The sequence below is a fragment of the Mastigoproctus giganteus genome, chromosome 13 (assembly GCF_048544385.1).
Source record: "Mastigoproctus giganteus isolate SK-2022 chromosome 13, ASM4854438v1, whole genome shotgun sequence".
Classification (NCBI taxonomy): domain Eukaryota; kingdom Metazoa; phylum Arthropoda; class Arachnida; order Uropygi; family Thelyphonidae; genus Mastigoproctus; species Mastigoproctus giganteus.
This window is the reverse complement of record NC_143587.1, coordinates 105156337-105181203: the sequence shown is the minus strand read 5'-3', so window position 1 is coordinate 105181203 and position 24867 is coordinate 105156337. Positions and strand designations below refer to the sequence as shown.

Sequence of the window (24867 nt, the reverse complement as noted above, 5' to 3'; positions counted from 1 at the left end):
TTAGCTGTTTAAATAGTGAAAACTTACTTCTAACAGTTCAGCTTAACTGAACTGTTAGAAGTAACAGTTTTCACTAATGTTGAATAATCATATTGCTGGGAATGAACTATGCAGATATATATATATAATGGATCGACGTTCAAGCCAGGAACCAGTCTGATAGGCCTGACAAAACAGAGACACCTCGAAACCAAATTATTTAAATGTTTCTGTTCAATGAAACAAATTAATCTTTACACCCTTAATTAGTTACGCACATTATAGTTCATTCCCATAAGGTGGAAACCCTAAGACTGAAAACTTGTCTCCTCATTAATGTTGCACCAACAGAAACCTGAAATGAAACACTGAGTTTTGATTTTATGCATTATCTTTAATGAACTTAATATGGTGTGCCAAGCCCATACTCACCAAATGTGAGCTCCCCCCAGGGGCTCACATTTGGTGAGTATGGGCCCAGGGTCCTGAGCTGGATATCATCATTCTTCTCTTCTTGATGGTTTCCTTTTACTTCTCTCTCTCTCTCTCTCTCTCTCTCTCTCTCTCTCTGGGTAACTTGGAAATTGTGTTTTAGCTGATGCAGCATAAGCCTCAGGCTTCCTTACACTATAGGGCTAATAATAATAATAACTTTTAAGACACCAAAATCGATATAAAACCTACAGGTAAGCTCTTACGGTTTTTGCCTTTGAAAATTAGGTTATTAGCTTGAGGTGACATTGTAAGGTACCAACTATGGTGAGGAGAAGGGTTGGTTTAAGGTAACAGATAGTCATCTGATGCAAGCATATGAGCTTATGTAGCATCAGCCAAAAAAAAAAAAAAAATTCACACAACCATTTCCTTTAAATGTTTGTCCAGTTCCTCCTTGAATTTATTTAAGCTGTCAATTTCCACAACGACAGATGGAAGTTTGTTCCAACAATTAACCACCCGCTGGCTAAAGGCAAATTTCCGCACATCTATCCTACAACTGTTTCCTCAATTTGAATTTATGCCCCCTTAGGTTCGGAATCTGAGCAAGTGGAGGAATCCCATTAGAATTCAGCGTGCTCAACCCATTCAAGGCCTTATACACCTCAGTCAGATCACCTCGCAGGTGCCTAGTATCCAGCTGCTGCAATTTGTAGAACTTAAGCCTCTCTTGGTAAGAGGATCCCTTCATTCCCCTTACCAATCTTGTTGCCTTTCTCTGTACATGCTCAAGCAAATTTACATCCTTCCTAAAATGAGGCCTCAGACCTGTAAGCAGTACTCAAGGCATGGCCTGACCATTGCCTTATACAAAGGGATAATCACCTCCTTTTCCGTGCTAGGAAAATTCCTGTATATCATTGACAACCATTGCCTTATACGAAGGGATAATCACCTCTTCCCTGCTAGCAAAATTCCTGTATATCATTGACAACTATCAAATCATCAGATAGATGGTTCGATAGTTGATATGACCAGATTGTCTGTGAAGGAAGCTGAAGTTTCTGCCTTCCCCAGGTTTTATGAACATCACAAATACAAAGCTATAGCCATGGGTGCCGGAAGGATATTTTACAAGGTAGTGCATGTGAAAATAAATTTTTTGTGTGCCAAATTTTAAAATACATGCAATATCTTGTTTCAATAAATAATGAAAATATTTTAATTTTCTCGCACCACCTTGCCCCATGCTGCCGGTGCCCGTGGCTAATAGCACTGCTTTGTGAACAACAGCTGGAAGCCATGCAGTGAAGTCTTACTGGCAAAGTGATTAATTCTTAGGAATTTATTTCTGACTTGTTTCATATTATTATTATACTGCACACATACACACAGTAAACTCCTATTAGAGTGCTTTCTAAGAGACAAATCCTAACGGCCGGAAAGGCTACATGATTACAATGATAAAAGGCTGCTGTACAAATTGGAGCAGTGTGGCATTAATGGCTAGTTATTGCTCTGGATAAAGGGATGGTTGGATAGTAGAAGCCAGAATAGTTATTCATGGACTGATACTATTAGTGGAAACCAGGGTTCAGTGCAGGGCCCATTGTTGTTTTCTATATTTATTAATGATATAGTTGAAAGTATATCAGGCTTAAAATCTCTGTTTTCAGATAATGCAAAGGTTGGCAGGATGGTTAATGACAGTAATCAGGGTGAGCTATTGCAATAAGATCTTAAATAGTAGGCAGATGGGCTGATAAATGGCAGTTGAAGTTTAACACTGACAATTAAGGTACTGCATACGGATAGCAGTAATTCCAGGTTAACATACCAACTGTGTGGTTATACAAATACACTCAGGCTAGTGGAAAATGAAAACAACTTAAGGATAATTGTGCAGTCAGATATGAAGTTCTCTGAACAATGCAAAGGTTTCCAGGGCAGCTTATGGGGTTTTGTCAGTGATATACAGCAGTGGTTCCCCAAGTAGGTGATATTGCCCCCTGTGGGGATTACCTGGGTGGCACTAAGAGGCAAGGGGGGGGCAGTAGAGGATGTGTGCCCTCCGAACATATAGATTTCTTATTTATGATTGATTGACCACACTACAGCATATGGTGAAATGCCTTCCTTGCTTTGTATTCAAAGTGTTACTGCTTTTGTCACTTTATTTGTATGTATGATTTGGAGTTATCACAATATAGCCAATTATTGGAATAGCTATTGATTTTTTTATAAATTAATTACCGTACACCTTTGTAGATGAAAGTTTGTGCATGTTTAGTAAATAGTTATATATAAATACAGTGCCATACCTAGGTATGGCTGAACTGGGCTGCTGCCTGGGGCCCAGGAATGTAGGGGCCTGAATTCCAATGATATTTTAATTTTTTTAAATATATAATAATTTCATTGTACAAAAAAATTCAATATTGTGTTATTTATATTACAGTAAATTTGTTTATTTTATAATCAGATGTTAAAAGAAATTAATTTTTTTCTATTTTTATTATTTAAACCTAGTTTTAATGCAACAAAAACTCACAGTAATGCAAATATAATTTAAAAATGTTTGCTTTCATCAAAACACTAACCCATTGGTGCTTATCACTGACGGTTTTCAACTGAGTATTGTTTCAGGACTTTAAAAAATGGCCAAAAGCTAGAAAAAGCTTGGTTGATATACTTCGGGGAAAAAAGGACGGCATTTTCTTCTTGTGCTGCAAATTATTTTGTCATGAAAAATTTTTTTATAAAAAAATACTTTACTTTTGCTTTTAAATGGTCACTTTAGAAAATTTACTAGCCGAAAAGGATCACTGCTTTTTAATAGTATGTCCAATAAATAAATATAATAATACATCTAAAATTGAAAATATTCAAATTTTAGTAAGTACAATACACAATGACATTTACTGAACAAACTTAATATGTTTACCCCAGGTGTTCACATCTGGTGAGTATGGACTTGGCCCACCACATCATTCTTCTCTTCCTTGGTGATTCCCTTCTACTTCTGACTCTCTCTCGGGGTAATTCAGAAATTTTTTTTGGCTGGTGCAGCATAAGCCTCAAGCTTCCTTGCACCATACTAATAATAATAATAATATAATGAGATGATTGAGGCTGGATATTTTTAGATAATTGTTCAAAATTTGACTGTCCTGTTGTGAACCATCATAAGCAACGGCAAGGTATGGTGTCCATATTAAGCAGAGAAATGGCCAACCCTTTGCATCTCCATGCAATACTAGGTAATAGATGACATTCACCTAGTGCAGCGGTGCTCAACCTTTTCCCATACAGGGCCATATTCAGAGTTAGATTTGTTTTGCAGGCCGCATTGAGTGATTTGAGAAAAATTAGTGTGTTACATTTTCTATATCTTGTTACATGTAAAAGGATGTTTCTATTTTCATGTTACTATTTTTTTATGTTCATGCTATATACAAAAAATGCAAATTTCCAACTCCCATTTATGTGCAACAAATATATGTCAGTGATTTATTTCTTAGATTTTACTAAAATTATAAAAATATGACTGACTTCTGATTTTTTTTTAAAGAAAACTTTAATTTTGTTTTTTGAAAAAAAAACCCTACTTTTGCTTTTAAATGGTCACTTTAGAAAATTTACAAGCTGAAAAGGATTACTGCTTTTCAATAGTGAGACCAATAAATAGATATAATAATACACCTAAAATTGAAAATGTTAAAATATTTTAGTAAGTACAATACACAACATTTACTGAACAAAACTTAATATGTAATGAGATGATTGAGGTTGGATATTTTTAGATAATTGTTGAAAATTTCTGATGCCAATTCTGAATATGGAATGACGATGCTCGTCTGTATCTCTGATTCTTTTTAAATATTTATTTTGATTTCATGTGAGAAAAAATTAGCTCATAAACATAAGTTGATCTGAACAAAGTAGCCATTTTCATGGTTTTTCTTTTATTAGTGGAAAATCTTCAGATGGGAGAGCTTGTAGAATTCAAGAAGTGTATTTCGCAGTCCATATACTTATTTTTGAACCATGTTTTGACTTGAAGATCAATTATTTCAAGTTGCAAGCTGGGGTTGTAGTTTTCAGCCATAGAAGTAAATGGATTCTGAAACAAGTTATGTCTTTTTTATGGGATCATATATCAGCAAATCGACTTTCAAACTTGTCAAAAAGTAATTGTAGTAACGAGAGGTAACAATTCTTCAGCAATATGTTTCTCATTTAGCTCAGTACAACATTTCTAAGTGGACTAAATTGTTTTGCTCAATTTGGGATTTTAATAATAATAACCTGTTCTGGAATGATTGACATCACCATACAAATTAGCGACCAATTTTCCTTTCCCTTGTCATTTTAAATTTAGAGCATTTAAATGACTAGAAATGTCTGTAAGAATTGCAAGATCAAACAGCCACACCATATTTGATAGTTGTTTTATCGGTTTCCCTTTTTCTCTCATAAATATACCAATTTCATGACGCATTTTAAAGAAAGTATATAACAATCTGCCACACTAAGCCATCTATGTAAAATTGCACCTTTATTCAGCTTCAGTTTAAACTGTTGAAACATACGGTGATTAAGGCTATATGATCTTATAAAGTTTACAGTTGATATAACCACATTCATAATGTGTTGGAGATCCAATACTTTCCCACAGATAGCTTCTTGATGCACAATGCAGTAAATTCCAATCTGAGGTTCAGCTCTGATATCTATCATTTTCTTGGTTATTCTACCAATAATCCCAAAGTTATTACCAATCATATTTTTTTCACCGTCAGTTGTGACTTCTACCAGGTTTTTAATATTCAATCCTAACTTTTCAATAGATTGGCAAACATTTTCAAAAATATTTTCACCTGTAGTTGTTCCATGCAAAGATGCTAAATCTTCAACTGGTATAAAATTATCATTAATTCCACGTATGAAGATAAGGAGTTGTGCTGTGTCATTTACATCAGTTCTGTCATCCAGTGCCACACTAATATATTTAATTTGTTATATGTTTTCCGAAAGTTGTTCAAACAAATTCTCTCCAATATCTTCTAGTTTCCTCATAATTGTTTGTTGGGACAAACTAATGTCTTTTATCATTGTTCATTTCTCCATACAAATTTCTTACACAACTTTTAACAAACAATGTTTAATAAATTCACCATCACTGAGCGGTCTACTTTCAAAAGCGATAAAATGTGCAACTTGATAACTGGCACTTACAGCAGATAAATTTGTTGACTGATATGCTTCCAGTGTGTTTTGTTGTTTTCTTAATTCATTTTTTAACTTTGAACACTTATTTTTGCAGCACTCTTTTATATTGATCATAAGATTTATGCTTGGAATCATAGTGTTGTTTTAAATTATATTCTATAAAAACTGACAGTCTCCTTACACACCAAACACTGCTTTCTTTTTCTTCATATTCAATGAAGAAATAGTCTTCAGTTCACCTTTGATTAAAAACACAACACTTTCAAATCAACTTTTCTCTTTCGGAACATTTTTAAGGATGGTTTGTTTAATTCAATACAATGAACAAGTTATATCAAAATAGCAGAATTTCACAATATGAAAAGATTGATACATACATAACTGTATTTAGCGTACATAAGACAGCACTGGACTACATGTATATGTTCGACGCTTGCATGCCTGCACACGCATTAGCGTGACTCTCTAAAATGCTGTTTTAGTTCACTTTCCGTGCGGCCATATAAAAAATTATTCGAGGGCTGTATCTGGCCTGCAGGTCGTAAGTTGGACACTACTGACCTAGTGCAATACCACTTTGTTCATTGGAGGATTGAAATGGTGAATACACCCCACCCCATCATGTTGTATGAATCATACCCTTTGAAGTTATGATTGGAATATAACGGGGTGGATGCCCTCAAAGGATTTAAATTGGGTGGCCCGTCAAGCTCTCAACTGCCCACATCAATCATCAATGCCAGAACTTACATTTGATCATGAGGCAACACAGTGGCAATCCCCAAGGTAGAATGTGCTAGTCCCAGAGGAGCTAGTTGTTGTTGGTGACTATATTGTCAGGAAAACCCGAAATACATTGTGCAAAAAGATGATGGAATAGGACCAGGGTATGTCTATAGGGACAAAAGTTAATGACATTGCAGAGCAGATATCATCTTTTAAGGGCACAAAGTCCAATGACATTAAGAATAGGAGAACTGCAGATTTACCTAACAAGTACAGGTCAATGTTGAAATAAAAACTCTTGAGTTAGGGTTGAATTTGAAAATGTCTGCAATTCTGCCCAGACACGATAGGAGGGAGTATATGATGAGAGCCCTGTAGATCAATTCGGCCCTGGAAGGATTGTGCAAGGCTCAAGGGGTAGAATTTTTTTCAGCCTGGTCTGTACTTGTTAACAGGAGAGACTGCTTCTACAGGGATGGGATACACTTAAATAGAAAGGGTGCAAGAATGTTTGCTGATGCTATCGAGGCAGTGTTAGGTGGGTCGGAAAACTGCTAGATTGGGGGGATACAAGGACTAATAGATTAACAGTAGCCACTGGCAGAGGTGAAAGTGATTCTTGCACTGCTTCTATTGGAATGAGCCGCAGCCAGGAAAATAAGATGCAGGATAGTTCAGAGACTGCTGGGAATCATTGGGGTACAAATAAACACATAGGTTGTGTTAGGGTAGCTAAGAAAAAGAACAGGTGCATGTATACTTGCGTGTACACCAATGCTAGGAGTTTAGTAAATAAATTTGATGAATTTGAGGTATTGCTCAAAACATCAAAGGCAGATATTGTGGGGATTTCAGAGACGTGGTGTCACACAGATATAAGGAATGCAGAACTGTTATTTGGGGAGTACAATGTCTACAGAAAGGATAGACAGGGTAGGAAGGGAGGAGGGGTTATGCTGTTAGTTAAGAAATGCATAAAATCCAAGGCAGTGAAGCCAGTCGACATTGCTGGACAGTGCAGTGTCGAGTCAGTTTGGTGTGACATAAGCATTGGGAGATCAAAATTGAGAGTAGGAGTGTGCTATAGGCCTAATGACTCTGATGAGTATAATAAGAAACTGTACGGGGAAATAGAGTGGGCCAGTAAATCAGAGAGTCGTATAATAGGGGATTTTAATTTCCCAGATATTGACTGGAATTTGGGGGCTGGTCACTCACACACTAGCAAGGCTTTTGTGGATTTATTGGATGATTGTTTTCTACATCAGCATGTTCGGGAGGCAACTAGAGAGAGTAATATTCTTGATTTGATTATCAGTAGTGATTCTTCACGCATTAAGAATCTGCAGGTAAATGAACCACTAGGTGGCAGTGATCACAGTATGCTGAAGTGGGATTTACTCAAAAAGGTAACTACCATTAGGGGTAAAGGGAAGGGTTATTGCTTTCATAAAGGCGACTACGATGGACTGAGACAGTATTTAAATTCTATACAGTGGGACCAACTGATGATGTTACCAACAGCAAATTCAAAATGGGAAGCATTCAAAGAACTTATCTTGGAAGCTACTAGGCTTTACATACCAACTAAGAAATATTGTTCAAGGTTTAGGCCTAAGTGGATGTCAGATGAACTAATGAGACATATGGCAGAGAAGAAAAATGCATGGGATACATATAAATTAACATGTGACACAGAAGCCTATGATAGATACAAGTTGATATGCAACCAAGTTACAAAGGAGGTTAGGCAGGCGAAGGCAGATTACGAGAAATCTTTGGCAAGGGATGCAAAGAAAAACAGCAAAGAGTTCTTTACTTATGTAAACTCTAGAAGGAAGGGGATGAATCAGATTGGTCCACTTGATATCGATGGGTCAACTGTTGATGATCCTGCTCAGGTAGCTAACAAACTGAATGAATATTTTGCATCGACATTCACACATGAGGAGTTATTCAGCGAGGTTAATGCCAGAGGTGTATTCAACTCTAGCAGTAAGCTAGAGAATCTTGTAATAACTGAGAGTAAAGTGGAGGAGAAATTGTTGAAGATAAATACAAGAAAGGCACCTGGGGTGGATGGGATCTATCCAGTTATATTAAAGGAGGCAGCAAAGGAAGTAAGCAAACCCTTAGCCATAATTATGAGAGCTTCCTTGGACTCAGGGGAAGTACCCATGGACTGGAGATGTGCAAATGTAACCCCAATTCACAAAGGAGGATCAAAGGGCTACAAAAATAATTATAGACCTGTTAGTTTAACTTCTGTTCCTGGAAAATTAATGGAGGCACTGGTTAAAGAAGCACTGCAGGATCATCTAGAGAAGACTTCAGTCATAGCTCAGACACAGCATGGTTTTGTTAAGGGGAAGTCTTACCTGACCAATTTGATTGGATACTATGATGCATTCACAAAAGAACTGGATGCAGGGAATAACTTTCATATTATATACTTGGATCTTAGAAAGGCTTTGGATACTGTTGCACATGGAAGACTGCTGCACAAATTGGAGCAGTGTGGCATTGGAGGGAAATTGCTGCTATGGATAAAGGGATGGTTGAGGGGGAGAAGGCAGAGAGTGGTAATCAATGGACACTGCTCATCGTGCACTAATGTTATTAGTGGAGTCCCTCAGGGTTCAGTGTTGGGTCCATTATTGTTTTCTGTATTTATAAATGATATTGATGATGGTGTATCAAGCTTAATGTCCAAGTTTGCCGACTATACGAAGGTTGGCAGGGTTGTCAAGGACACTACTGACACTATGCTACTGCAACACGATCTGGAAAGGTTGAGCAGATGGGCTTCGTGGTGGCAAATGAAGTTTAACATTGACAAATGTAAAGTACTACATATGGGAAACAGCAACCCCAGAGCAACGTATCAACTCTGTGGTACTGCACTGACAGTGGTGGAGAATGAAAGGGACCTGGGGGTGGTTGTGCAGGCAGATATGAAGTTTTCTGAGCAGTGCAGACGGGCTGCAAGAGTAGCTCATGGTGTATTGTTGATGATATATAGGAATTTTTCTAGCAGGGTGATTATTCCATTGTATAAGGCAATGGTCAGACCACACCTAGAGTACTGTATACAGGTCTGGAGGCCTCATTTCAAGAAGGATGTAGAGATGCTGGAACGCGTACAGAGAAGGGCAACAAGATTAGTGAATGGAACAAAGGGGTGCTCTTACGAAGAAAGGCTTAAGTTTTGCAAATTACAGTGTCTGGAGACTAGGCACCGGCGAGGTGATCTGATAGAGGTGTATAAAGACTTGAATGGTTGGAGCATGCTCAATGCTGATAGGATGCTTCCTCTTGCTCAGAATAATCACCTGAGAGGGCATAAATTCAAATTGAGAAAATACAGATGTAGGATAGACATGAGGAAATTTGCCTTTAGCCAGTGGGTGGTTGGAATAAACTTCCATCCCTTGTCGTGGAAGTTGATAGCCTAAATAAGTTTAATGCTCAGCTGGACAGGTATTTCGAACGAACAGAGGGGTGAAGTGGAAGTGGTTATTTTTTATTTATTTATTTATTTATTATTTATTTATTTATTTATTTATTTATTTATTTATTTATATATTTTTTTGGCTTATGCTGCATAAGCTTGCTTTCTTGCATCAAATGCCTCTACTAATGCTAATGCTAATTATTTGTGTCACCCTTTGCACCCCCTTTGTGAATTGTGGATACAATTCACAAAGGGGGTTGCACATCTCTAGTCTTTGGGGACCTCCCCTGAATCTAATGTGATGCTCTCATAATTATAGCTGATGGAAGTAGTAGTAGTATGTGATGTAAGAAAGCAAGTGTATGAGCTTATCCAGCATCAGTAAAAAAAAAAAAAAAAAAAAAAAATCACACCATTCCCTCCAAGTGCCTGTCCAGTTCCTCCTTAAATTTATTCAACCTATCAACTTCCACAACGACAGATGGAAGTTTGTTCCAGCAATTAACCACCCGCTGGCTAAAGGCAAATTTCCGCACATATATTCTACATTTATCTTTTCTTAATTTGAATTTATGTTCCCTTAGGTTCGTAATGTGAACAAGTGGAAGGATCCCATCAGAATTCAGTGTGCTAAACCCATTCAAGGCCTTATACACCTCAATCACATCACTGTGCAGGTATCTAGTCTCCAGCCACTGCAATTTGCAGAACTTATGCCTCTCTTAGTAAGAGGATCCCTTCATTCCCCTCACCAATCTTGTTGCCCTTCTCTGTACACGCTCAAGCAAATCGACATCCTTCCTAAAATGAGGCCTCCAGACCTGTACGCAGTACTCAAGGCGTGGCCTGAATATTGCCTTGTACAGAGGGACAATCACCTCCTTTTCCCTGCTAGCAAAATTCCTATATATCATTGACAAAACCCCATGACCTGCCCTGGCAGCCTGTCTGAATTTCTCGGAAAACTTCATATCTGACTGCACAATTACTCCCAGGTCTTTTTCATTTTCTAACACCTTAAGTGTAGTACCACACAGTTGGTACTTTTCTCTCGGGTTACTTCTACCCCATATGCAGTACTTGGCATTTGTCAAGGTTAAACTTCAGTTGCCACTTCTTAGACCATCTGTCCAAATTATCTAGATCCTGTTGCAGTAGCACACTGCCATTACTGTCATTAACAACCCTGCCACCTTTGTATCATCTGCAAACTTCAACACTAAGCCTGATATACCTTCATCAATATCATTGATAAATATACAAAACAAAAGTGGACCCAACACCGAACCCTGTGGGACTCCACTAATAACATTAGTCCACGAAGATCAGCACCCATTAATTACCACCCTCTGTCTTCTCCCACTTAACCATCCTTTTATCCATTGTAGCAACTCACCCCTAATACCATTCTGCTCCAATTTGTACAATAGTTTTCCAGTGTCAAAAGCTTTCCTGAAATCCAAATATATGATATCAAAATTATTTTTTGCATCCAGTTCCTTTGTAATCACATCATAATAACCAATCAAATTTGTCAGACAAGACTTTCCCTTAACAAACCCATGCTGTGTCTGAATTATTGCTGCAGTCTTGTTTAGATGATCTTGCAACGCATCTTTAACCAGTGACTCCATTATTTTACCCGGAACAGAAGTTAAACTAACTGGTCTGTTATTACTCGTGTCCCCCTTTGTGAAGTGGGGATACATTTGCACATCTTCAGTCCGTGGGAACCTTCCCTGAGTCCAAGGATCCTCTCATAATGATGGCTAAGGGTTTGCTTAGTTGCTTTGCCGCCTCCTTTAATATAACTGGATAGATCCCATCCACCCCAGGTGCTTTTCTTATGTTTAACTTCAACAATTTCTCCTCCACTTTGCTCTCAGTTATTACAAAATCATTAAGTACCCTGCTACAATTTGATAACCTTCTGCCATTTTCAAACCTTAATAATTTCTCATGTGTGAATCTAGATGCAAAATACTCATTCAGTTTGTTTGCTATTTGAACAGGATCATCAACAGTCGAACCATCGATGTGAAGTGGACCAATCAGATTCATCCCCTTCCTTTTAGAGTTTATATAAGTAAAGAAATCCTTGCTGTTTTTCTTAGCATCTTTTGCCAAGGATTTCACGTAATCTGCCTTACGCCTGCCTAACCTCCTTTGTGACCTGATTACAGACTAGCTTATATCTGCCATAGTCTTCTGAGTCGTTTGATAATTTATATGCATCCTATGCATTTTTCTTCTCTGTTATGAGTCTCATTAGTTCATTTGATAACCATTTAGGCCTAAACCTCGAACAGTATTTCTTAATAATTATGAAACTTTTAATAGCATCCACGATTAATTCCTTGAATGCTACCCACTTAGAATTTATTGTTGGTAACATTGTCAGTTGATCCTACTGTACAGAATTTAAAAAATCTCTGAGACCACTGTACTCACCTTTACGGAAGCAAAAACCCTTTCCTTTACCTCTGATGGTAATTAAATTTTTAAGTAAATCCCACATCAGTACACTGTGATCACTGCCACCTAGTGGTTCCTTTATCTGCAAATTCTTAATACACGAATGATCACTGCTGATAACCAGATCATGAGTATTACTTCTTCTGGTTGCTTCTCAATCATAGTGCTGTAGAAAACAATCATCCAATAAATCTACAAAAATATTGTTAGTGTGCAATGACCAACCCACAAGTTCCAGTCAATATCTGGGAAGTTAAAATCCCCCAATATAAGACATTCTGATTTACTAGCCCACTCTATTTCTCTGTACAATTGTTCATTGTACTCATTTGAGTCATTAGGCCTATAACACACTCCTACTCTTATTTTTGATTTCGCAGTGCTTATGTCACACCAAACTGACTCAACAGTGCACTGTTCATCTGTATCTACTGGGTACACTTCTTTTGATTTTATGTTTTTCTTAATTAACAGCATAACACCTCCTCCCTTCCTATCCTGTCTATCCTTTCTGTACACATTGTACTCCCCAAATTCCAGTTCAGCATTCCTTATATCTGGGTGACACCACGTCTCTGCTATCCCAACAATATCCGCCTTTGATGTCTTGACCAACACTTCAAATTCATCAAATTTGTTTACTATACTTCTAGCATTGGTATACATGCACCTGTTCCTATTCCTAGTTACCTTAACACATCCCATATGCCCACCTATTTCACGATGACTGCCATCCATCCCTGAAACCCCCAACACCCCTCGCTCCAGGTCACTACTTATTCTAATAGAAGTTGTGCAAGAATCACCTTCACCTCTGCCTGCGGCTACTGTTAAACTATTAGTCCTTGTATCCTCCCAAGGTAGCAGTTTTCCGACCCACCTAACGCTGCCTCGATAGCATCAGCAAATATTCTTGCACCCTTTCTATTTAAGTGTATCTCATCCCTGTAGAAGCAGTCTCTCCTGTTAGCAAGTACAGACCAGGCTGAAAAAAATTCTACCCTTTGAGCCTTGCACAATCTTTCCAGGGCCGAGTTGCTTCCTTCCCTTGCAAATTCTTAATGCATGAACAATCACTGCCGACAATCAGATCAAGAGCATTACTCCCTCTGGTTGCCCCTCAAATGTGTTGCTGTAGAAAACAATCCTCCAATAAATCCACAAAAGTCTTTCTACCATGCAAATGACAAACCCACAAGTTCCAGTCAATATCTGGAAAGTTAAAATCCCCCATTACAAGACATTCTGATTTACTGGCCCACTCTTTCTCTGCACAACTGTTCATTGTACTCATCAGAGTCATTAAGTCTATAACACACTCCTACTCTCATTTTTCCTTTCCCAGTGTTTTTCACAGCAAACAGACTCAACTTTGCACTGTCCACCCATGTCAACTGGATGCACTTCCTTAGATTTTGTGTTTCTTTACTAATAGCATAACCCCTCCTTCCTTCCTTCCTACCCTGTCTACCCTTTCTGTACACATTGTATCCCTCAAATTCCAATTCTGCACTGCTTATATCTTTGTGACACCATGTCTCTAATATCCAAACAATATCTGCCTTTGATGTCTTGATCTGCACTTCAAATTTATCAACTTTACATCTAGCATTGGTGTTCATGCAAGTATACATTCACCTGTTCTTACTCTTAGTTACCCTAACACAGCCAATGTATTTATTTGTTCCATGATGACTCCCAGCAGATCTTGAAATCCCCAGCAACTTGCTCTCTAGGATGCTGCTCATTACAATAGAAACAGTGCAAGAATCACTTTCGCCTCTGCCTGCAGTTACTTATACTTGGACTTCAGGAAAGCTTTTGTACTGTTGCACATAAAAGTCTGCTGTTCAAATTAAAGCAGTGTGGCATTGGATAAAGTGATGTTTGAGTGGGAGAAGACAAAGAATGGTAGTAGTAGTAGTGCTGGAAAATTGAAGAAAGCAAGCTTATATAGCATCACAAAAAATAAAATAAGTGAATAAGTACGCACTTCTCCCATCCATATCCTACAAGAATTTGTCTAATTCTTCCATGTTTATTCAAACCATCCTCTTCCACAACAACAGATGGAAGCCTTTTCCAACAATCAACCATATGCTGGCTCAAGGCAAAGTTCTGCACGTCTATCTTGCAACTATCAATTCCCAACTTAAATTTATGCCTCCTCATGTGTGTAGTCTTAGCAAGAGGAAGAATGCCATTCACATTCTGTTTACTTAATCCATTCAATGCCGTAAACACCTTAATCGGATCACCCCCTCAAGTGCCTAGTCTCCAGACTGCAATTTGCAGAACTGAAGCCTTTCTTGGGTGAGAGCACTCTTTTGTTTCCTTCATCAATCTGATTGCCCATCTCTGCACCAGTTCCAGCAGATTTACATCCTTCTAAATGTGAGGCCTCCAGACCTGTATATAATGCTGAAAGTGTGGTCTAACAATGACATTGTACAAAGGGATAATCACCTCCTTATCTCTGCTAACAAAGTTTCGGTATAACATTGACAGTGCCCCATGAGCTGCTGAGGCAGCATGTTTGCACTGCTCAGATAACTTCATATCTGACTGCACAGTCACCCCCCAGATCTTCATTTTCCCCTATGTTGAGCGTAACACCACACAGTTGATCAGTTATTCTGGGATTATTACTACTCATGTGCAGTGCTGGCATTTGTCAATGTGAAACTTCAACTACCATTTCTCAGCCCATTGACTCAAATTTTCCCAGGTCTTGTAGCAGTAGCTTACGCTTGATTACTCTCATTAACTATCCTTTGACATTAAGCCTGATATACCTTCATGAATATCATTAATAAATATTGAAAAAAAACAATGGGCCCAGCACTGAGCCCTTGAGAACTCCAATAGTAACATTAGTCCATGAAGAGCAGTGCTCATTGATAACCACTCTCCGGCTTTCACGTAACCATCCCTTTATCCATAGCAATAACTTGCCCTTAATGCCACATTGTTCCAGTTTGTACATCACTCTTTTATGCAGGTGGGCAGGAGCAGCAGTGCGTAGCACATGCTTCTTGATTAGACCAGGGTTCAAGCCTGTGAGCCACCAAATACAGTCAGGGAATGACCACCACATATCCCTGGAGCAATATGGCCCTAGTTGGTAATGCTCCTGAAAACCAAATAACAACAACACTCTTTTATGTGCAATATATAATCAGATGCCTTCTTGGAATCCAAATACAGTATATGATATCAAAATTATATTTTTAGTTCCAGTTCCTTGGTCACTGCATCATAGTAACCTATCTGACTGGCCCTTAACAAATCCAAGCTATGACTGCACTACAATTGCATCGATGTCTAGATAGTCCTCATTATTTCTTTAACCAGTGTCTCCATAATTTTTCAGTGACAGATGTTAAGCTAACAGTTCTGTAATTTTTCACGTTGCCTTTTGATACCCTTTTATCGAATCCTGCCTCGGACTTGGATCAGAGTAGAAAATGCAAAAACCTTGGGAGGTGCAATATGGCCACAGAAGCTGATGCGCCAACAACTAACAAAAAAAAAAAAAAAAAAAAAAAATCCCCTTTTATGAATTTGGGATACATTCACACCTCTCCAGTCCATAGGACCCTCTCCTGAATCCAGTTATACTCTCATAACTATGGCTAAGGGCTTGTTTACCTCCTTTACTACCTCTCTTAATATGATTGCATAGATCCCTTCCATCCCAGGTGCCTTTTTGTGTTCAGCTTCAACACTTCCTCTCTCAATTTTCATTCAGTTATCACAAAGTCATTTAGTTCCCCATCGGAGTTTGATAAACTTCTGGCATCTCCTTCCCCTAAAAAATACTTGTGTGAATGTAGATGCAAAATACCTATTCAATTCGTCAGCAATGCGCACAGGATCACCAAATGTGATTCAATCAATTCCGTCTACTGTTTAAATAAGCATACAACCCTTTTCTGATTTTCTTCACATTCTTTGCCATAGTTTTTTCATAATATCCTTTGCTTGCCCAACTTCCTTTGTTGCTTGATTACAGATTAATCTATATTTACCATAGGCTTCCGAATCACCTGATGATTTTTATGTATCCCATGCACTTTTCATCTCTGCCACTTGTCTCAGTAGTTCATCTGTCATCCATTTACATTAAAGCCTCGAACAGTATTTCTTTGTTGGTATGAAAAACCTACTAACCTCTATGATTATGTCACTGACTGCTTCTCATTTAGAATTTTCTGTTAGCACCATCATTAGTTGATTCCATGTCATAGAATTCAAACATTTCCCTGTACTTGTTAAGTAAGTGTTAAGTATTAATTGTTAACAGGAGAGACTGCTTCTACAGGGATGGGATACACTTAAATAGAAAGGGTGCAAGAATGTTTGCTGATGCTGTCGAGGCAGTGTTAGGTGGGTTGGAAAACTGCTAGATTGGGGGATACAAGGACTAATAGATTAACAGTGGCCACTGGCAGAGATGAAAGTGATTCTTGCACTGCTTCTATTGGAATGAGCAGCAGCTTGGAAAATAAGATGCAGGATATTTCAGAGACTGCTGGGAGTCATTGGGGTACAACTAAACATGGGTTGTGTTAGGGTAGCTAAGAAAAAGAACAGGTGCATGTATACTTGTGTGTACACCAGTGCTAGGAGTTTGGTAAATAAATTTGATGAATTTGATGTATTGCTCAAAGCATCAAAGGTGGATATTGTTGGGATATCAGAGACGTGGTGTCACACAGATATAAGTAATGCAGAACTGGAATTTGGGAAGAACAAGTCTACAGAAAGGATAGACAGGATAGGAAGGGAGGAGGGGTTATGCTATTAGTTAAGAAACACATAAAATCCAAGCAAGTGAAGCCAGTCGACATTGCTGGACAGTGCAGTGTCGAGTCAGTTTGGTGTGACATAAGCATTGGGAGATCAAAATTGAGAGTAGGAGTGTGTTATTGTCCTAATGACTGATGAGTATAATAAGAAACTGTACAGGGAAATAGAGTGGGCCAGTAAATCAGAGAGTCTTATAATGGGGGATTTTAATTTCCCAGATATTGACTGGAATTTGTGGGTTGGTCACTCACACACTAGCAAGGCTTTTGTGGATTTATTGGATGATTGTTTTCTAAATCAGCATGTTCGGGAGGCAACTAGAGGGAGCAATACTCTTGATTTGATTATCATTAGTGATTCTTCATGCATTAAGAATCTGCAGATACAGGAACCACTAGGTAGCAGTGATCACAGTGTGCTGAAGTGGGATTTACTCAAGGAGGTAACTACCATCAGGGGTAAAGGGAAGGGTTATTGCTTTCGTAAAGGCGACTACGATGGTCTGAGACAGTATTTAAATTCTATACAGTGGGACCAACTGATGATGTTACCAACAACAAACTCAAAATGGGAAGCATTCAAAGAACTTATCTTGGAAGCTACTAGGCTTTACATACCAACTAAGAAATATTGTTCAAGGTTCAGGCCTAAATGGATGTCAGATGAACTAATGAGACATATGGCAGAGAAGAAAAATGCATGGGATACATATAAATTAACATGTGACACAGAAGCCTATGATAGATATAAGTTGATCTGTAACCAAGTTACAAAGGAGGTTAGGCAGGCGAAAGCAGATTACGAGAAATCTTTGGCAAGGGTTGCAAAGAAAAACAGCAAAGAGTTCTTTACTTATGTAAACTCTAAAAGGAAGGGAATGAATCAGATTGGTCCACTTGATATCGGTGGTTCAACTGGTCATGATCCTGCTTAGGTAGCTAACAAACTAAATCAATATTTTGCATGTACATTCACACATGAGGAGTTATTCAGGAAGGGGAATGCCATAGACGAAGTAAACACTGGCAGTGAGCTAGATGATCTTGTAATAACTGAGAGTAAAGTGGAGGAGAAATTGTTGAAGATAAATACAAGAAAGGCACCTGGGTTGGATGGGATCTATCCAGTTATATTAAAGGAGGCAGCAAAGGAAGTAAGCAATCCGTTAGCCATAATTATGAGAGCTTCCTTGAACTCAGGGGAGGTACCCACAGACTGGAGATGTGCAAATGTAACCCCAATTCAGAAAGGAGGATCAAAGGCTGACACAAGTAATTATAGACCTGTGAGTTTAACTTCTGTTCCAGGAAAATTAATGGAAGCACTGGTTAAAGAAGCACTGCAGGATCATCTTGACAAGAATTCAGTTATAGCTCAGACACAGCATGGTTTTGTTAAGGGAAGGTCTTGCCTGACCAGTTTGATTGGATACTATGATGTAGTCACAAAAGAATTGGATGCAGGGAATAACTTTGATATTATATATTTGGACCTTAGAAAGGCTTTTGATACTGTTGCACATGGAAGACTGCTCCACAAATTGGAGCAGTGTGGCATTGGTGGCAAGTTGTTGCTATGGATAAAGGGATTGGGTCCATTGTTGTTTTCTGTATATATAAATAATATTGATGATGGTATATCAAGCTTAATGTCCAAGTTTGCAGACGATACAAAGGTTAAGCACATGGGCTGAGAGGTGGCAAATGAAGTTTATCCTTGACAAATGTAAAGTACTACATATGGGAAACAGCAACCCCAGAGCAACGTATCAACTCTGTGGTACTACACTGACAGTGGTAGAGAATGAAAAGGACCTGGGGATAATTGTGCAGGCAGATATGAAGTCCTCTGAGTAGTGCAGACGGGCTGCAAGAGTAGCTCATGGTGTCTTATCAATGATATACAGGAATTTTTCTAGCAGGGATGATTATTCCCTTGTATAAGGCAATGGTCAGGCCCCACCTTGAGTACTGTATACAGGTCTGGAGGCCTCATTTCAAGAAGGATGTAGAGCTGCTGGAACGAGTACAGAGAAGGGTAACAAGGTTAGTGAACGGAGCGAAGGGTTGCTCTTACGAAGAAAGGCTTAAGTTTTGGCAAATTACAGTGTCTGGACCTCTATCAGATCGGTGAGGTGATCTGATAGAGGTGTACAAAACCTTGAATGGTTTGAGCATGCTCAATGCTGATGGGATACTGTCTCTTGCTCAGAATAATCACCTGAGAGGGCATAAATTCAAATTGAGGAAAGACAGATGTAGAATAGATGTGCGGAAATTTGCCTTTAGCCAGCGGGTAGTTGGTTGGTGGAACAGACTTCCATCCCTTGTTGTGGAAGTTGATAGCCTAAATAAATTTAAGGCTTAGCTGGACAGGTATTTCGAACGAGTGGAGGGGTGAAGTGGAAGGGTTTTTTTTTTTCCTTTTGGCTGATGCTGCATAAGCTTGCTTTCTTGCATCATATGTCTCTACTAATGCTAATGCTAAGCCCTCTGATCTCCTGCTGTTAATACAACATGTACCACAATATCACCTTTTGTGCCCTTAAAAAATGTTTTCTTATCTACAACGTCATCTACTCTTTGACCCTGGAGACATACCTTGGTTCTATTCCACCTATCCTTCTTGCACAACATATTTCCCATTTCCCTGACAATAGTGTCACTGACAATAACCAACTCCTGTGGGACTAGCACATTCTGCCTTGGAGATTGCCACTGTTTTGCCTGATGCATTGTGTGAGCTCTTGTGTTGAGTTGACCAGCTGACAACTTGATTGATTTTCATTTTAATTCCTTCAAGGGCATCTACACTACTCTTGAAAGTCACATAAATGCCCATTAGAAAAGGAAGTGCCAACAAATTTTTCACACTATGCACCAAACACACACAAAGACATCCTCCTTCTCTCTATCATGTCCTGTTCCAGAGAGCATTAGTACTTTAATATTAGTATTTGTAATGGCCATAGGGTGCAAGGAAGCTTATGCTGCACCAGACAAAAAAAAAAAAAAAAAAAAAAAAAAAAAAAAAGAGTAAAATAATAATTATAATAAAAGAAAAGGAAATAGACACCTTGTGCATTTCCCTCCTCCCACAGGTAACTATCCAGCTACCTTTGAATCTCCCTAAACTGTCAGCCTCAACCATCCATGAAGATAAGTGTGGTCTAACAATAGCCCTATATAATGGGATTATGATGTCCTCATCTTACTTGCGACCTGTCTACAATTCTTAGAGAACTTCATGTTTGACTGTATCGTAACTTCCAAGTCCCTTTCTTCCACTACTAACTTCAGTTCAACTCCACCAAGTGTATAAGTTATTTTGGGGTTGCTTAGGTAAGACCTTGTATTTTGGCTAATTAAAGCATAGCTGCCATTTTTCTGACCATCCCTGAAGTCTATCTAGATCACTCTGAAGAAGCTCTGCTTGGCACTAACTAAGCTACCGATCTTTACATCATCTGAAAAGTTAGACATCAGCCCTTTACCCTTCATTGATGTCACTTAAGAAAATCAAAAACAACAGTGGTCCCAATACTGATCCTTGGGAAACTACCCTTCTTACATTAACCTAATCAGAAGAATAACCATTTATCACAACCCTCTGCCTCCTGCACTGAAACCATCCTGCTAAGCATTTTCCTTGTGATTCCAACCTTTCCAGCTTATAAAGTAACCATTCATATGAGACTGAGTCAAATGCTTTGCTGAAATCCAAATAAACAGTGTCAAAATTATTCCCTAAGTCCAGCTCTTGAATGACCTTGTGAAAATAGCTAACCAGATTAGTTAAACATAGTTTTCAAATTACAAAACCATGCTGTGTATCCTTCAGATTTCCATTTTTATCTAAATGATCCTGAATTCCAACCTTGATCATTGTATCCACGATTTTCCCTATTACTGAAGTTAGTCTGGCTGGTCAGTAATTTCCTACTACACTCTTAGAACCACCTTTATGTATTGGTGATACACTGGCATATTTCCAATTCAGCAGAATCTCTGCTAAGTCCAGTGTTGCTCTCATAATTAGCCTTAATGGTTCAATACACTCACTTGCCACCTCCCTTAAAATTATAGGATATATGTCATAAACCAAATTCGATGGAGGGATGGAGTGGGCCAGTATATTAGATTGTCTTATAATGGGGAATTTTAACTTCCCAGATATAGTCTGGAACATGGGGGGGGGTTTACTTGCACCAACAAGACTTTTGTGGATTTATTGGATGATTGTTTACTACAACAGCATGTTTGAGAGGCAACTGAGGGAGTAATACTCTTGATCTGATTATCAGCAGTCATTATTCATGCATTAAGAATCTGCAGATAAAGAAACTACTATGTGGCAGTGATTGATCACAGTGTACTGATGTGGGATATACTCAAAGATGTAACTACCATCAGGGGTAATGGGAAGGGTTTTTGCTTTCGTAAAGGTGACTACAGTGGTCACAGACAGTTTTTAAATTCTATACAGTGGACCAACTTATGATGTTACCAACAGCAATTCTAAATGGGAAGCATTCAAGGAATTAATCTTGGAAGCTTTTTATACCAACTAAGAAATACTGTTCAAAGTTTAGGTCTAAATGGATGTCAGATGAACTAATGAGACTCATGGCAGAGAAGAAAATTGCATGGGATGTATATAAATCATCAGGAGATACAGATGCCTATGGTAGATATAAGATAGTCTGTAATCAAGTCACAAAGGAGTTTAGGAAAGCAAAGGATGCAAAGAAAAACAGCAAAGACTTCTTTATTTATGTAAATTCTAGAAGGAAAGGAAACGAATGGATCAGATTGGTCCACTTGATATCGATGGTTCGATTGTTGATTCTGCTCAGGTAGCAGACAAACTGAATGAGTATTTTGCCTCTACATTCACACATGAGAAATTCTGTAGGAATGTGGAGCCCAGAATCTTATCAAACTCTGACAGGGAGTTAATTGATTTTGTAATAACTGCAAGCAAAGTGGAAGAGAAATTGTTGAAGTTAACGGAAGGCACCTGGGGTGGGTGTGTTCTTTCCACTTATATTAAAGGAGACAGCAAAGGAAGTGAGCAAAGCCATAAATATGAAAGCTTCTTTGGACTCGGGGGAGGTCTCCATGGACTGGAGATGTGCAAATATGTCCTCAATTCACAGAGGGGAATCAAATGGTGACACGACTAATTACAGACATGTTAGTTTAACTTCTGTTCCAGGGAAAATAATGGAGTCACTGGTTAAAAAACCCTGCAGATTTATCTAGACCAGACTTCATAGTTTGGACAGAGCATGGGTTTGTTAAGGGAAAGTCTTGTCTGACAAATTTGATTGGATACTATGATGCAGTCACAAAAGAACTGGATGCAAAAGATAATTTTGATATCATATACTTGGATTTTAGGAAAGCTTTTGATACTGTTGGCTGAGAGGTGGCAACTGAAGTTTATAATTGACAAATGCAAAATAATTCATAAATTTATATGGGTAAGTCTTGTCTGACAAATTTGATTGGATACTATGATGCAGTCACAAAAGAACTGGATGCAAAAGATAATTTTGATATCATATACTTGGATTTTAGGAAAGCTTTTGATACTGTTGGCTGAGAGGTGGCAACTGAAGTTTATAATTGACAAATGCAAAATAATTCATAAATTTATATGGGTGGCAGTAACCCTAGAGTAACATACCACCTATGCAGTACTACACTTATTGTAGTGGAGAATGAAAAAGACTTTGGGGGTAATTGTGCAGTCAGATATGAAGGTTTCAGAGCAGTGCAGACAGGTTGCAGGAGTAGCTCATAGGGTCTTGTGAATGATATATAGGAATTTTTCTAGCAGGGATAGGGAGGTGATTATCCCCTTGTATAAGGCAATTGTCAGGCCACACATTGGGTATTGCATACAGGTTTGGAGGACTCATTTTAGGAAAGATCTAGAGTTGCTGGAATGAGTTCAGAGAAGAATAATGAGATTAGTGGGTGGAACAAAGGGTTGCTCTAACAAGAAAGGCTTAAGTTCTGCAAATTGCAGTCTGGATACTAGGCACCTGCGAGGTGATCTGATGAGATTCTTCCTCTTGCTCAGAGTTGTAAGAATGCATAAATTCAAATTGAGGAATGACAGTTGTAGAATGGATGTGCAGAAATTTGCCTTTAGCCAGCAGGTTGTTGATTGTTAGAACAAACTTCCATCTGTCATTGTGAAAGTTGACAGCTTAAATAAATTCAAGGACTAGACAAACTTTTGGAGTGAATAGATGGGTGAAATGAGAGTTTTTTTCTTGGCTGCTGCTGTATAGACTTGATTTCTTGCATCATATGCCTTTACTGATGCTAACCCCCAGGAGCCTTAATTGCCTGTAGGATTTAAAGTTTTTTCATTAAATAATCATGTAAAATTTCAATATCATTAATTACATATTTTTCAACTTCACTCCTTTAACTTAATGCCTTTAACTACTGCTAACTCTGTCTTCATCTTCCACTATAGACTTTGTAATCACTTCCTGCTACTGGTTCCTGTACTGTTAGCCCTATTATGTCATCTGATTCATTGGTGATGATCAGGTCTAGTATATTCTTTTTCTTAGTACTTTCCCTGACTTGATTAATTACATATTTTTCAACTTCACTCCCATAATTTGTCATTGACATAAAAGGTTTTTCTTCTGTAAATATCAATGCAAAGTATTGATATTTTAAGAATATCAATACTTTGCGAGCAATTTCTCATAATCTGCCTTTGCCAGCGTAACGTTTTCCCTGGCACTATTACATGTATTAATTTGTAGCTCTATAGGCTTCAGTACTCTTTATTGCTATGTAACTTTTCCATGCCATCTTTTTCTGTTCAAGTAATCTGGAACTTCATTACTCCTCCAACTTGGAATCCTCCTCATGGAGTATTTTTTTTAATCGTATATATATGTATTCAAGGCTTCTATGATTGTTTTAAAGGTTCATTGTGTTCATTCTCTGTGAGATATCTATCCAGTTAATAAAGGCCATGTAGGACCCTAAGCTGTTGTAATTTATTTTCCTGAAATAGTTAGCAGTAGTTAATGCCTTTAACTACTGATAACTCTGTCTTCATCTTCCACCGTAGACTCTAATCACTTCCTGCTACTGGTTCCTGTACTGTTAGACCTATTATGTCATCTGGTTCATTGATGATGATCAGGTCTAGTATATTCTTTTTCTTAGTACTTTCCCTGACTTGTTGATACAAATAACAGTGAACTAGTTGATTTAAAAATTTTGTCTTCCATGTAGAGTTTCCTTCCCATTTGCTCCAATCAATTTCAGGCAAATTAAAATCATCCATAATAAGACATTCCCACTTACTTGCCCATTCCATTTGCACGTAGAGGCTCTCATCATCATAATCTTTGTAACACCTGACTTGTCGATTACTCTCACTCTCATTATACTTTTGCTTCCAACTATCTCATGCCATGGCGCCTCCGTAGCCAGGTGGGAAGGAGCAGCAGTGCGTAGCACACGCTTCTTGATTAGACCGGGGTTCGAGCCCGTCACCACCAAATACGGAGGATGCGGAAAGGTCATTCAGGGAATGACCACCGCATATCCCGGAGCAATATGGCCTTAGTTGCTAATGCTCCTAAAAACCAAATAACAACAACATCTCATGCCATACAGATTCTGCAGATTCTATACTAGCATGTGAAATGTCTGAATCCAGGAAGCTAATGTTTGCTTCCTAGATTTAAGCTGTTAATTTCTATACCC

At 38.3% G+C, this 24867-nt stretch overlaps 1 protein-coding gene across 1 annotated transcript in view; it reads left to right on the top strand.

The window, feature by feature from the left end:
* The window catches only part of LOC150076327 (gamma-tubulin complex component 2-like), a 194253-nt gene that overhangs the window by 294 nt on the left and 169092 nt on the right, over positions 1 to 24867 (top strand). The window lies entirely within an intron of this gene.